Consider the following 12,811-nt stretch of genomic DNA (forward strand, 5'->3'; position numbering starts at 1 on the left):
TTTTGATGGATGGTTGTTAGGTAGCTTAAGTGTTAACGCTGCAACAGCACCAAGGAAACAGAGAAGATGTAGGGAAGAAGTGAAATGCCTAAAAAAAAAACAGTTAAAAGTGTTGCGTTAATAATCAAATGGATGGTAAATAAAAGTATTTGTAGCTGAAACACTAATTCCCTCTACACAATATAGTTTGTTGCTTCCATTTAATTTCACCAAACACTGTCATAACTCAAAAGGCTTGATGGGTTTTTTTTTTTTTTTACACTTTTAGACTGTAGTCAGTTCGGGACTGAACACGTTTCTCTTTTCTTGGCAGTTTTAGACATTATCCAACAGTTCCAGGAACCAGAGTTCTGACCAACAGAGATGTCTAAGTATGAATTAAAGTGTCTCATCTCATCTGGATTTTAGCTGGAAATGAAAGACTTAATAATAATAAGAAAAAGTGTGAATGGGGATAAGAAGAAAATGTAACAAGGTTTTCCATTATAATTTGGAGCTGCACGTAGTAAAATGCTAAACTCAACCAGTGTTGAAATAGACTTAAAGTACCAAAAACATAGTCGTTGTGTAAAAGTATCTATTGTTAGATGATTTTTTTGTGGTAGGTTGTTTCTTTCTTTTTAGTTTAGTTTTAGTTTGGGTCTCTGGGATTCAGGTTTGTGCTCATTAGTTTTGACTTGTTGTGCATCTCTTTCTGCTCAGTTCGTGTCTTAACTGAGCTGTCAGAACTTTAAAGTACCTTAAAACCTTATAAGTACAGTAGAGGGAATGTACTTTGACGCTGCAGTTCAGTGAGTAATTAACGACTTATTGCTAAGAAAGAATCAGAAAATGACGTATTGATACTAACAGGAGTCAAAATTAACATTCTGCTCCTGATGTTCACACTGACGCAGTTCAACGCCTATAGACTCACACACACGCACACACACACACACACACACACACACGCACACACACACACACACACACACACACACACACACACACACACACACACACACACACACACACACACACACACACACACACACACACACACACACTTTATTACTGGAACTAATTCAGAAATACAGAGAGGGAGAGATGCGTGGTAGAGAGAGATGCTGAACGCATTGCCACGTTTGGAGCCTGCGTATGCGCGCTCCCGCCGCCTCTATATCGGATTTTGCGTGCGCATCGCAGTGCTGGCGTGCGCGTCCCCGATGAATAAATTGTAAAAAAAGACGAAAGGGAAAGAAAAGAGTGAAAAAAAGAGAGAGAAAAGTAAACCGGCCGTCTTCTTCTTCTTCTGCTGCTGCAGTGTGTGATTCTCCCTCCACGACCTTCATCATCAGCATCATCATCGTCATCATCATCCGCGCCTCCCTCCTGCCTGTCTGTCTTGGCCTCCCCCCCCTCCTCCTCCTCCTCCTCCTCCTCCATCCTGCTCTCCGCCAGTGAAGGCATGGCCAAATATCACAGCGACAAAAGAGAGAGAGCGCGGCGGAGAGACGTTAGCAGAGACTGAGAGAGGAAGAGAGAGAGTGAGAGAGAGAGAGAAGGAGGCTGCAGACTTTCCGACCAGAGAGGAAGAGGAGAGGAGGAAGAAGAGACAGAGATAGAGGAGTCTCCACCATCGCCATTTCAGTATGTTGTCTCTTTTTCTTTCTGCTCTCACATTCTGCGGGTTTCGTTTGTGCGCATCGTGCGCTCCGTTTGCCTCCGTGATGCTGCTCTGATTTTCCCACAGTGTGACAGTCATGCTTCCGTTGTTTCACAGCTCGGTCCTGGTGACAGTCTTTTATCGCGCTCCTGTAATAATCTCGGGCTCTGACAGCGTCTGTGAATGCGCCTTTATGGCTCCAACACTCCTGTAGCGTGTCAGTCACGCTTCCGCTGCTCCGAGGCTGAGTTTTCCATTTAGACCTTGTAAAATCTGCTTTTGAAAAAAAAAGAGAAATCCTGTCATTATGCAGCGCTTCTCTGCTGCTGTGGTGTGCGTGCCTTTGTTGTCTCATGCCTTAGATTTAGTTTGCAGTGCCTTAGATTCCTCTGATACCCCCCCACTGAGCATCGTGACCTTACGCCACCTTTTGATTATGTTTATGCTCGTGTTTCATTATGACAGTCATGTATTATTATGTGTGACACCCAGTGTTCCATAATATCTTTGTAATATTTGCGTAATGGTCCTACAGGGTGCTATGAAGCCTGCACATTGAATGTATAGACTTTAATAGGGTGGAATAATGAGGCCTGGGACCACTGTGTATAATATTTTATATTTCTATAGGGTGTCAGTGTTGCTGTAATATTGCTCTAATGTTTCCACTGTGAGCTGGAGTGTGTCTGTGCTGCTAATTAGTGCATCTGCAGTGACCTTATGGCACCTTTTCTTTTCACTTGATCCACTCTGTATCCACTGGAATAATGTTGTAGACATGCAGCATATCTGTCTAATATACAAAGCTAAAACAAAAAAGCAGGGAAACATATGTAAAATGATTCAATACTAGTAAATTATAGGAGCAAATACTTCTTCAGAATGGATGCAATGCTACTTTTAGCATATGATGAGTTTTCATTCACAGGTGAATATTAAAACAGTTATGATGATAAATCGACTTAGTTTTTCCTTTGAATTACTTTTAATCCACCTCCTCATTGAAAGCTAATATTTTACTTTAGTCCAAGTAGCAAGTCCTGCATTCAAGATGCTGCAGAAAGTACAAAGATTATTATCAGTGAGACTTTCAGAATGATGCCTATTATATGATTGGGGTATATTTAGTGCTGCAGCTGGTTAAAGGGGGAGCTAATTTTAATTTAATTAATCTCATCTCAGATGAACCTATAAGTAATTTAGTATATTGTTTTATTATTAATCTGACTCTGCACAGTAACTGATGAAGTACAGCTCTTACATAAATGTAGGATGACGTACACTGGTAACACAAAGTCCAAAGTGAAACAAAAGTATTGTTAAAGTGCGTTAAACAATTTGCACTGGTACAAATCTCAACATGGCCTAAATTTTAATCTCAATTCCTGTGGCTGTGTTGCAGCAGTGAACATCTGGACTAAAAGACGTTTTAGAGACAAGAACTTGATAAAAGTGCAGTACTGCAAGTAATGTCTGATCACTGCACCACACAGTAAATATTCAGTTATAGTGAGGACATTAACACTGTGGACAAAAAAGTTTGATTGGACGTTGGCTCAGTGAAGAAACGTCCCCTAGAGGAGCCTGGACAATCAAGTGTGTGTAGAGACGGCGTCCTGGTCCCGTAAAACATACGAGTGAATGTGACTCTGCTGTTATGAATCTTTCTAGATGTCTGCTGCTCGTTTGATTTTGTTTCCATTTGTTTTTAGTTTGCATCACACACTGAGTGAATCTGAGTTACTGTGAGAATGAGCCAAACTTTGTGTCTGAGAAAGTGACTTTATGAATCTTTATGACTTTCAGAGTGCACAGACATGATGTCCACAGACAGGAGACGGTTCATAAAGCTGCTGTTTGTCCCGATCTACTTTTAAATGTATGATTAAAAGTTCATGGCAGCATTTTCTTGAATTCTCCATGTGTATATACAGGAGAAATGGAATAGAGGATGGCTTATGATTTTTGAATTTTTACTATTCATACCTAGCTGCTTTGTTTTATTTTGAAAATTAGATGTAATTTCCTGTGTCCTGTTTTTTTACTCTTTTTAAAAACAGTGTTAGAAACAGCAGCGGTTGAATTATTCTCTCATGCACTAACACAATCCCAACAAACTCGTTTCCTCAAAATGATTTAATTTACAGCCAGCTGTATGTTTTTGTAGTCAAGTGAAGTTTGGGTCGTACATGTACACAGATGCCATTAAAATTCCCTTTGGCTTCCCTGTCTTCAAACATTTCTTTACTTTTAGCGAAAAAATGCCTCCAGATGACATCACTTGGAGGAACCTTCAGTTCAGATTATGTCGTGTCATTACTCTTGCTATGGAGTTTGTAATCATCCTCCTCCTCCTCCTTTAGATGACATCATCTAAACTCCTAATGATGGAAAAACCCGTCCAGGTACAGAAATATTTTAGTCTGGGGTCAGTATATAAGTCAGAAGGAAGTTTAAAAGCTTTAATGTACATTTACACTCTAAGCTAAAGCCATAAAAGCAAGTTGAAAATTGGTGAGGTCGCCCTTTAACGGTTGTATTTAGACTTTGGCAGTAGTTGGTTCAGGTTAGAGGACACAGAAAACGTAAGTGTGACTTCACTCGCAGGAGGTTTAAACGAGGGCTGTCAAAATAATGTGTTCATTTCAATTAAATAATCACAGAAAAGGTAATGAGTTAAAAAAAATGAACACTGATTTAATTGCATTCAGTGGTAAGGAGGAGGTGTCAAGGGGGACTGGGGGCTCAGTGGTAGAGCATTGGGTTGGGATGCAGAGGGCCGCGGGCTTAAATCCCACCCCACCTGGTGTGGCCCCGCCCAGCAACCAAGGGCCACCCTGGTGCCAGTCCCGAGCGCGAATAACATGGGGGTTTTGTGGCAGGAAAAACTCGTCCAGCTTTGGTGACCCCTGAAGATACAAGCCAGAAGCCCTTCATCTTTTGGTACGGAGGGGGCGGCGGCTCAGAGGGGGGGCCACCTATGTCCCTAGACAAGACCCTGAATCATCAAACTGCCAAACCCCAGTTGTTGAGGTTGGCACAGATCTGAGCATCAGGACAGGAATCAATGTGTAAACCACATGAGAAACCAATGAAATGCTGAGGCCTTTTTTTCTTTAATTTCTAAATTAAATAAATGTAATTTTTGACTCTTATGGAAAAAATGTTCTGATACTGAATTCAAATGCCCTCTAAACTTGTCAGTTATTCATTGATTCCCTTATCTGCCAAAATGTATTTGAATTAGAATAATTTTAAATACTTTCACAGCAAATAATCACGTATAAGATTCATTTCGCTTCATAAACCACAGTGCATGTAATCAATGAAGTCAAATTCTATTATGTGGCTTAAACGCTGATCCCTTTCTGGCACCAAAGCCAAAGGAACCAAAGTGCTGTTGGTGCCTAAACAGAATCCGGAAGTCGTACTCGGGTCTGTGATGTGTCAGTCCAGCCTACTGACAAATGTAGAGCTTTGCATTGCAACATAATCCAACCAGTGAAAACATTTCCAAGACACAAATGCAGTTTAGTTGTCCAGTCCTGTAACTGCAGGAGAATGAGTTCAGTGCCGCCTTGTTCTGTGTTCTAATAAAGAAAACCACAACAAAATGCAATAACTTATTTTGTAAACCAAATATCAAAGAAACATTTATGGGTTTATTTTGTCCATTTAACAACTTATATCTGGAATCAGGATTTAGTTCAATTATCTTCAAATGCTTTTCTACCTTTCTGTTCTCATCACTCAGTGGCCCCTGATTCTGAGCCAGTCCTCGGTGGTTTTATTGTGCTGTGGTTCCCGACTCCTGAACTGTGCCATAGGAAACTTGCTACCGGCAGACTGGGAATCACTGTTCTGGTTAAACTCCGTGCGGCCCGTGTGGTTTGGGGCAAACGTGGAGATTGTGTGCAGTCAGGACAAAGTCTACTTTCTGTGTTAGACCTCTGCATGAATCACAGTAGATTCTCTCCTGGATGTTTTGCTGTGTAAACAAAGACATCAGGTGAACTCAGCTGAAAAGTAATGAAAGAAAAACTGCTTTATTTCCTGTCTGCTCTCTGCAGAGACAGAGCCAGGCCGGTGATCGTTCATAACCGCAGGACAAAATAAACCTTCCTCGTCTCTGCAGCCCCACACACACCAACTGTGTGTGTGACAGAGGATATTAAACACAGGTTGAACTTACACTTGAGCAGTCATACCAGATAAATTCCACTCATACACCTGGAAGTCTTTTCACATTCTCTGAACTGGACTGAAAGTTCACCAGACTTTATAGTTAAGTCTGCCATTGTTTTGTACCAACATAGATACTGAACGTCATGCTGGATTTTTAGACACATTTGCATTGAAGCAGAGAACTTTCCCACTGGAGACCAGAGTTTAAATCCAATGTGAAACCATTTTCCAGCCATGTGACGAAGCAGTGAAACATTTTAAATAAAGCTAACCATCTTTATTTATTGCCTAAATCTGACTTCGATGTCTTTGCCTCTAAACTAACCTGTAATGTTACACCAGCCACCATTTTGGGACAAATGTCCCCACCATTTTAGGACAGCATCTGCCACAAAACGGGCACGATTTTAACAGATGTCTGCTCCCGTATGTGAGGGCGCAGTTTCAACAAAGGCTTCTGTGGGTCAGACTATATAAGAATCTGCAGACTTGTTGACACTTCTGTTGTTTTTATGTTTAATATGTTAATATTAATCCCCCCAATTATCAGCCCAAATGATCCTGTAGTGTGAGGAGTTTACAGACGTGAATTAATCTTCCCGACTGGCTCCAGTTCTCCCTGATTCCAAATTGTGAACCCTGCGGGGTGGAAGGACTAACAATGGAAACCAGCTAATGACAGCGAGCCGACTGGGAAGCGTCCGCTACCGGATGCTGTGAACATGTAGCAGTAGCTTTTACATCGTTTGAGAATAAAACTAAAACTTTATATCCGACTCAAATGCATACGGCATGCTGATTCCATCGTCTGCAGGTCTTTGCCTTCAGAAACCTTTCCTAGTGTTACAACAGGGAACCAATGAGCTTTAGTTCACTTCAGGGTCATGAGCTGGGCCCCCCTGTCACGAACTGCACATTTGAAATGTAGGTACAATCTTCAATCCATTGCAGTTAAGCGAATCCTGCAAGAGCGTAAATTTGATTCTTCAAACCGAATTTGGCAGCGGCCGGTGTTTAGTAAACGGAGCAAGTTTAGAGCAAAAAGAACCACAACTCCCCCAAAATGCAGTGGAGGAAAAATGCTCCAGCACCTCAAGATTCTACTTAAGTATCATACGAGTATTTTAAAACATTTATTTAGCAAAACTTTTAATCACTTGTATTTTTGTGATATGAACACTGACTGTCTGACCACACACACACGTACAGATTTAGGTTCAACTGTCTACACACTTTTGCTACAACAGTGCCCCTCTGTTCTAAAAACCAAAATGAGCTTCTACCCGTGGAAATGTCGCTGAGTTTGATCCAGTAAGAAACGAGACTGACTGAACCACTGAGACCTCATCTGAACTACCTGTCTGTCTGAGATTTATTAAACCTGAGCGGCAGCCAAGACACGACTCTGACTGACTGTCCATTTCTGATCAGTGGAAATCAACGGCACTCATGTTCACTCACACACACACACACACACACACAGAGCTCAAAGCATCATCTTTAAAAATATTTTGGAAGTTTGAATGACTCATTGGATAAAAAACGCACACGCTGAGGGTACACTTTCTCACTTTACCAGTGATTCATCGAGGTGGACCCTTTTCTTCATGCAGTGTGTGTGTGTGTGTGTGTGTGTGTGTGTGTGTGTGTGTGTGTGTGTAAAATTATTCCTGTGAATGGCAGACGGACCAATTCAGCGCTTTGCTTAGTGAAAAATGTTTAATTTTCCTCCATCTGCTGTGACCTCTGACCTTTTGAGCTCCTCATACAGTTTGTGTCTATATGTCTATACATATAGACACAAACTGGCAGCTGTGCCAATGTGGCAGCCATATTGGTGCAGGGGAGGCTCCTTCTGCAGTTGCATGAAGGTTTTACAACAATTAAAACCTCATCAAATATCTGCATGAATCACAGTGGATAGGTTGAGATTTGCAGCTGTGACTGACTCTTTTCTGTTTTCTCTCTCTCTCTCTCTCTCTCTCTCTCTCTCTCTCTCACACACACACACACACACACACACACACACACACACACACACACACACACACACACACACACACACGCACACTAATTCAAGGAGGAATAACGATTGTGGATCTGTTGCCACTGACGACCTGCCTCGTCTGCTTGTTACAGACGATTAAAGCTTTACAAACCGACCTCATCCCCTCCTCAACCTGTCAATCACACCTCCAGGCTCTCCTGCTCTGCACTGACACAAGTGAATGATGGGAGGGCAAGAGGCCAAGTGGCCACAGTGTCCATCATTTGCATCATCACCAGGTTTAAATCCCCAAAAGGCCCAGATGTAGCTACTACAAATTTTTTCCATCGACAAAATACGATCCACTGGTTGAAAATTTGCACCACTGATCTAGACAGAGTTGTACTTTGTCTAATCCAGACCTTTTCAGTTTGGTGTTCAGGTGTTAAATGGGACCTCCGAAACCTAAAAGGGGTGGTCCGAGTCTGGATCAAACCGATTCATGGTTCTGCTTTTACGTGGATCGAACCTTAAGACCAATTACAATAAGTTGAGGTAGGTTATCGTCACCCTATAAACTACAGAAGAAAAAAAAAAAAGAAAAAAATTGGAACAAAATTAAAATTGAGCCACGGGAGCACCTTGGGATTGGTGGAGACAAGATACTTAATTTCAGTTTGGCCCGAGGAGGAACTAAAGACGGAAAAACATAGAAGAAGGCTGAAATGTGTAGTGTTTGTTCGGAGGGAATGAGAGAGCAATGCTACTTAAAAGTGAAGAAGCAGTGGCAGCAGTACATCAAAGTGTGGGATGCCGCAAGAAACACCCATGTAGGCGATGATGACAGGACGAAGCAATGGGTCATGCAAAGCTTGCAAAATTACAACATGAAGCCAAATGAACTGGATCAAATAGTCACAGTTTAACCAAAACATAAGCCTCGGTTCAGAGTTGCAGGTGTGAAAATGTCCTCAGTCTAGAAAAATTCAGGAAATGAGAAATATGCTCATCAATAATAGACCAAAGTAGTGCAGCACAGAAACTTCAACACACTGCAAAACAAACAGTGTGATGATTGAAAAATCCTGCAAATACAAAAAAAGATGCAACAATACAGACATGTATATTTCTCCTTTTGCAATTTCCCCAAAACTAAATCACCCATTTACAGAGCCATATTCAAACTACACAAACAAAATGACAGATCACACAAGTACACAATGATTCTTTTTGGTCGAAAACATCTGCAGGGTGAAAAATGAACGAGCCAAAATAAAAGCATCACGTCGATGCAGTGAGTGGTCAGAGTTCTCATTTACAATCTGCACAAACAAGACTTTGTATTTAACTCTACATTATTTAACTCTCACCTTGTCTCCAAGCCGTCCTACCTGTGATGTCCCTCTAATATACTCATTCCTAATCTTGTCCATCCTCGTCACTCCCAGTGAACATCACCGGATCTTCAACTCTGCCACTTCCAGCTCCCCCTCTTGTCTTTTTGTCAGTGCCACATCATGGCTGGCCTCACCTTGTCTTGTAAATCTTCCCTTTCATTCATGTCTTCATCATAGTTTCACAGGCCTTGAAGAAACTGCACTGCCTGCCACATGCAGATAAAATGCAGTCATCCTTTATTCATTTCCATACATGAACTGCCGCACAAATAGCTGTGGTGCAATATTAAAGTCATGTCAACCAAATCAGATCTCCAAAGTCATCCGAACAAAAACAGACTCAATTACCAAGCGATCACACTCCTGATTATTAACAAGTGAATACACATTCAGGTTAACATGTTTAGATTATGACATTCTCTCAGATGAATGTATGATTGTGTTAAACTGATGACAATTCAGAGATTAATAGCTGAGGAGTTACTGTTCATTTTGATTCATTTTCAGCCTGGTGGCTTGTTTTATACAGAGCTGCAGTTATTTTACAACAGAAACAGATCAACCTTCATGTGGTTTTTGCCATGAGTGAAATCCAAGTTTGGTGTTTACAGCTACGACTTTGTGCAGATCTTCAGTGGGATGAGTTCCTGTCATGAGGTGAATATATTCTGACAGATGATGGTCTGAGGGCTGCAGTGGACTTTATCTCTTGTGAAGTGCTGACATGATTCCACAGACCTTTTTCAATGAGTGGGGGATAGGAGGCCGGAGGTGCATTTGTGTCCAGGCGGAAAAATCTACAGAGTGGCCCCTTCACTTTCCCACATTTACAGGGTCTAGAGGGCAACAGTCGGGTCATTAGCAGTATACCCTGCCGGTGAATCAGTAACAGAAATGCAGAAATCGGAAGAACACGAGAAGTAACAGAAAAAGTGGGATAAGACTTATTTTTTTTGGTTTGGGATTTCTCGTTTGTTAGGGTGCATACTTCAAAATAATTAGAAAACCAGACAGTGCCTTGCAAAAGTTTTCATAGCCCTTGAAATTTTCCACAAACGTCAATGTATTTTATTGGGATTTTATGTGATAGACCAACACAAAGTGGCACATCATTGTGAAGCGAAAAATAAAATGATAAACGGTTTTCAACTTTTTTTTTTTTTACAACTAAATGTCTGAAAAGTGTGGCGTGAATTTGTATTCAGCCCTCATGCGTCTTTGTAGAACCACCTTTCGCTGCAATTACTTTTGGGGTTTGTCTCTAGCAGTTTTGCAGATCTACAGAGTGAAACTTTTTGCCCATTCTTCTTCTGCAAAACAGCTCAAGCTCAGTCAGATTGGATGAAGAGCGTCTGTGAACAATCATTTTCAAGTCTTGCCACAGATTCTCAATTGGACATAACTGGACACATGAATATTCCTTGACCTAAACCATCCCCTTGCAGCTCTGGCTGTATGATTATGGTCGTTGTCCTCGCCCGGCCCGTCAGGTTAGGTGGACGACCACGTCTTGGTAGATTAGCAGTTGTGCCAAACTCTTTCCATTTTCGGATGATACATTGTACGGTTCTCCATGAGATGTTCAAAGCGCGGGATATTTTTATAATCTAACTCTGCTTTAAACTACTCCACCACCTTTATCCCTGACCTGTCTGCTGTTTTTCCATGGACTTCATGATGCTGTTTGTTCACTAATGTTCTCTAACAAACCTGTGAAGGCTTCACAGAACAGCTGGATTTATACTGAGACTAAATGACACACAGGTGGACTCTATTACTAATTAGGTGACTTCTGAAGACAACTGGTTCCACTGGATTTTAGTTAGTGGTATCAGAGAAAAGGAGGCTGAGTACAAATGCAAACCACACTTTTCAGATATTTATTTGTTCCTTTCACTTCACAATTATGCACCACTTTGTGTTGGTCTATCGAACAAAATCCCGATAATTTACATTTGTGGTTCTTTCACCTGACAAAACGAAAAAAAGCTCAAGGGTACAAATACTTTTTCCCATTTATTTGCCATCTTTATGGTCTGAATTTTATGAATGTAAAAACAACATTGGTGATCATGTTTTCCATTTTTCAGATTTATTAGAAATGTTGTATAGGGCAAAGGGCCTGATGCTGCCTCTGTGTACTTGTACTTGTAAAACTTCTTAGATACTGCGCCAGATACTATATAAACCCTTCGCAGGTGGGCAGAGGTTGAAACATGTCTGTGGTTTAGAGCTGTTTTTAGATAACTGATGAGGACTGTGCTAAAGTCTTAACGCTTAGTTACTCTCAAGAATATCTTAAAAACACTTAATATTTGTGACAGACATTGGCAACAACAAGGGTCTTATACAGTCACTTGAACGTTACCTTCTCGTTGTTTTCCAAAGTTATTTTACCTGCATATTCCTGTGTGATTCTACATACATGTTGTCTCCCATTGACTTCCAGTGTAAATTAATCCATCCCATTGGGTTTATCTCAAGGTTCATACGTCTGTTTGCATCTGCAGCTCACAGTCAGCTGCTGCTGTTGAGGCTTTGTCTGTGACTGGTCACAGGTTAATTGATATGGCTAATCACGCCATCGGTCCAGTCTCCATGGAAACCAGGATTGAAGCCTGAGTACAGGAGAGAGTCGGGGCCTTCGCACCAGGCGTAACTGCTGTTAGTTTACCGTGTTGAGACAGACAAGCTGTACTGCAGTTCTGTTTGCGAAACCCAGTGAAATGCTTTAGAGCTTCTTAAGCAGCTGGTGAAGTTGCTATACTAGTGGAATAAGTATTCAGTAGTTCTGTTCTTGACTTTGTGCAGAAATTAAACTTAACAAGGCCTGAACATTTTGGATTTTTGCATAAAACTTATAAAGGCACAAGTTTAACAAAAATCATAAACTTAAATGTTTCAGAATGCATAATTTGCTTTGTGAGTAGTGGTGTTTTTTTTTACATTTTAGAGTATTGAGCAAAGATTTTAAAGTGGTATCTCTACTTGCAGTGCCTGGACACTTATGTGAGTATTTGTGCCACCTCTGGAATAACTTCGACCTGCTAGTTTTGCTACATCAGGGGTCAAGAGATCCCCAGAGACTTTAGGATTCATCCTCTGGACATCCTAAATTTCTGCCGCGTGTTTCGGGATAAATATTTCAGTCGAGAGACACTGTAGAAAACTATTTTGATGCATTTCAGTTTTGTGTGTTGCACATGTAAGTAGTTTAACACAATCTGCAAAATTGTCATGTAAAGACAGCACTGCAGCGGCATTGCACCCCCCCTCCCCTCTCCTCCCCTCCCCCTCTCCTTTCTCTGAGTCTCAGTTCAGGTGTGTTGTTTGGTTTGTGTGCTGCAGTGTCACATCACACACCAGGTGTTTCTGTTTGTTGGGCCTGATAAAAGTTCTCTGCTGTAATAAAACACTGAGCTGCTGTCTGGCTCTGCTGCAAATATGCACCTCACCTGGCAACTGTGTGCGTGTGTGTGTGTGTGTGTGTGTGTGTGTGTGTGTTTGTCTGGGCTCACAAACATTTGCCTCTGAGTGTTTGTATTTGAATGTTAGAAGCAAATTCTCCAGACCTGAGTCTGGAATATTTTAGGGGAC

The 12,811-nt window shown here is 41.3% G+C and overlaps 1 protein-coding gene across 4 annotated transcripts in view; it reads left to right on the forward strand.

The window, feature by feature from the left end:
- The first annotated feature begins 1,074 nt into the window (after positions 1–1,074).
- myt1la (myelin transcription factor 1-like, a) overlaps positions 1,075–12,811 on the forward strand; it is a 65,194-nt gene continuing 53,457 nt past the window's right edge. Inside the window, exon 1 of one of the 4 annotated variants that reach the window (XM_067482375.1) lies at positions 1,075–1,629. The gene's annotated coding sequence lies outside the window, so the exon portion shown is untranslated. The remainder of the gene's footprint in view (positions 1,630–12,811) is intronic. The other 3 variants (XM_067482377.1, XM_067482374.1, XM_067482376.1) reach the window with 3 other exon arrangements.

Source organism: Channa argus, chromosome 17 (genome assembly GCF_033026475.1).
Source record: "Channa argus isolate prfri chromosome 17, Channa argus male v1.0, whole genome shotgun sequence".
Lineage (NCBI taxonomy): Eukaryota > Metazoa > Chordata > Actinopteri > Anabantiformes > Channidae > Channa > Channa argus.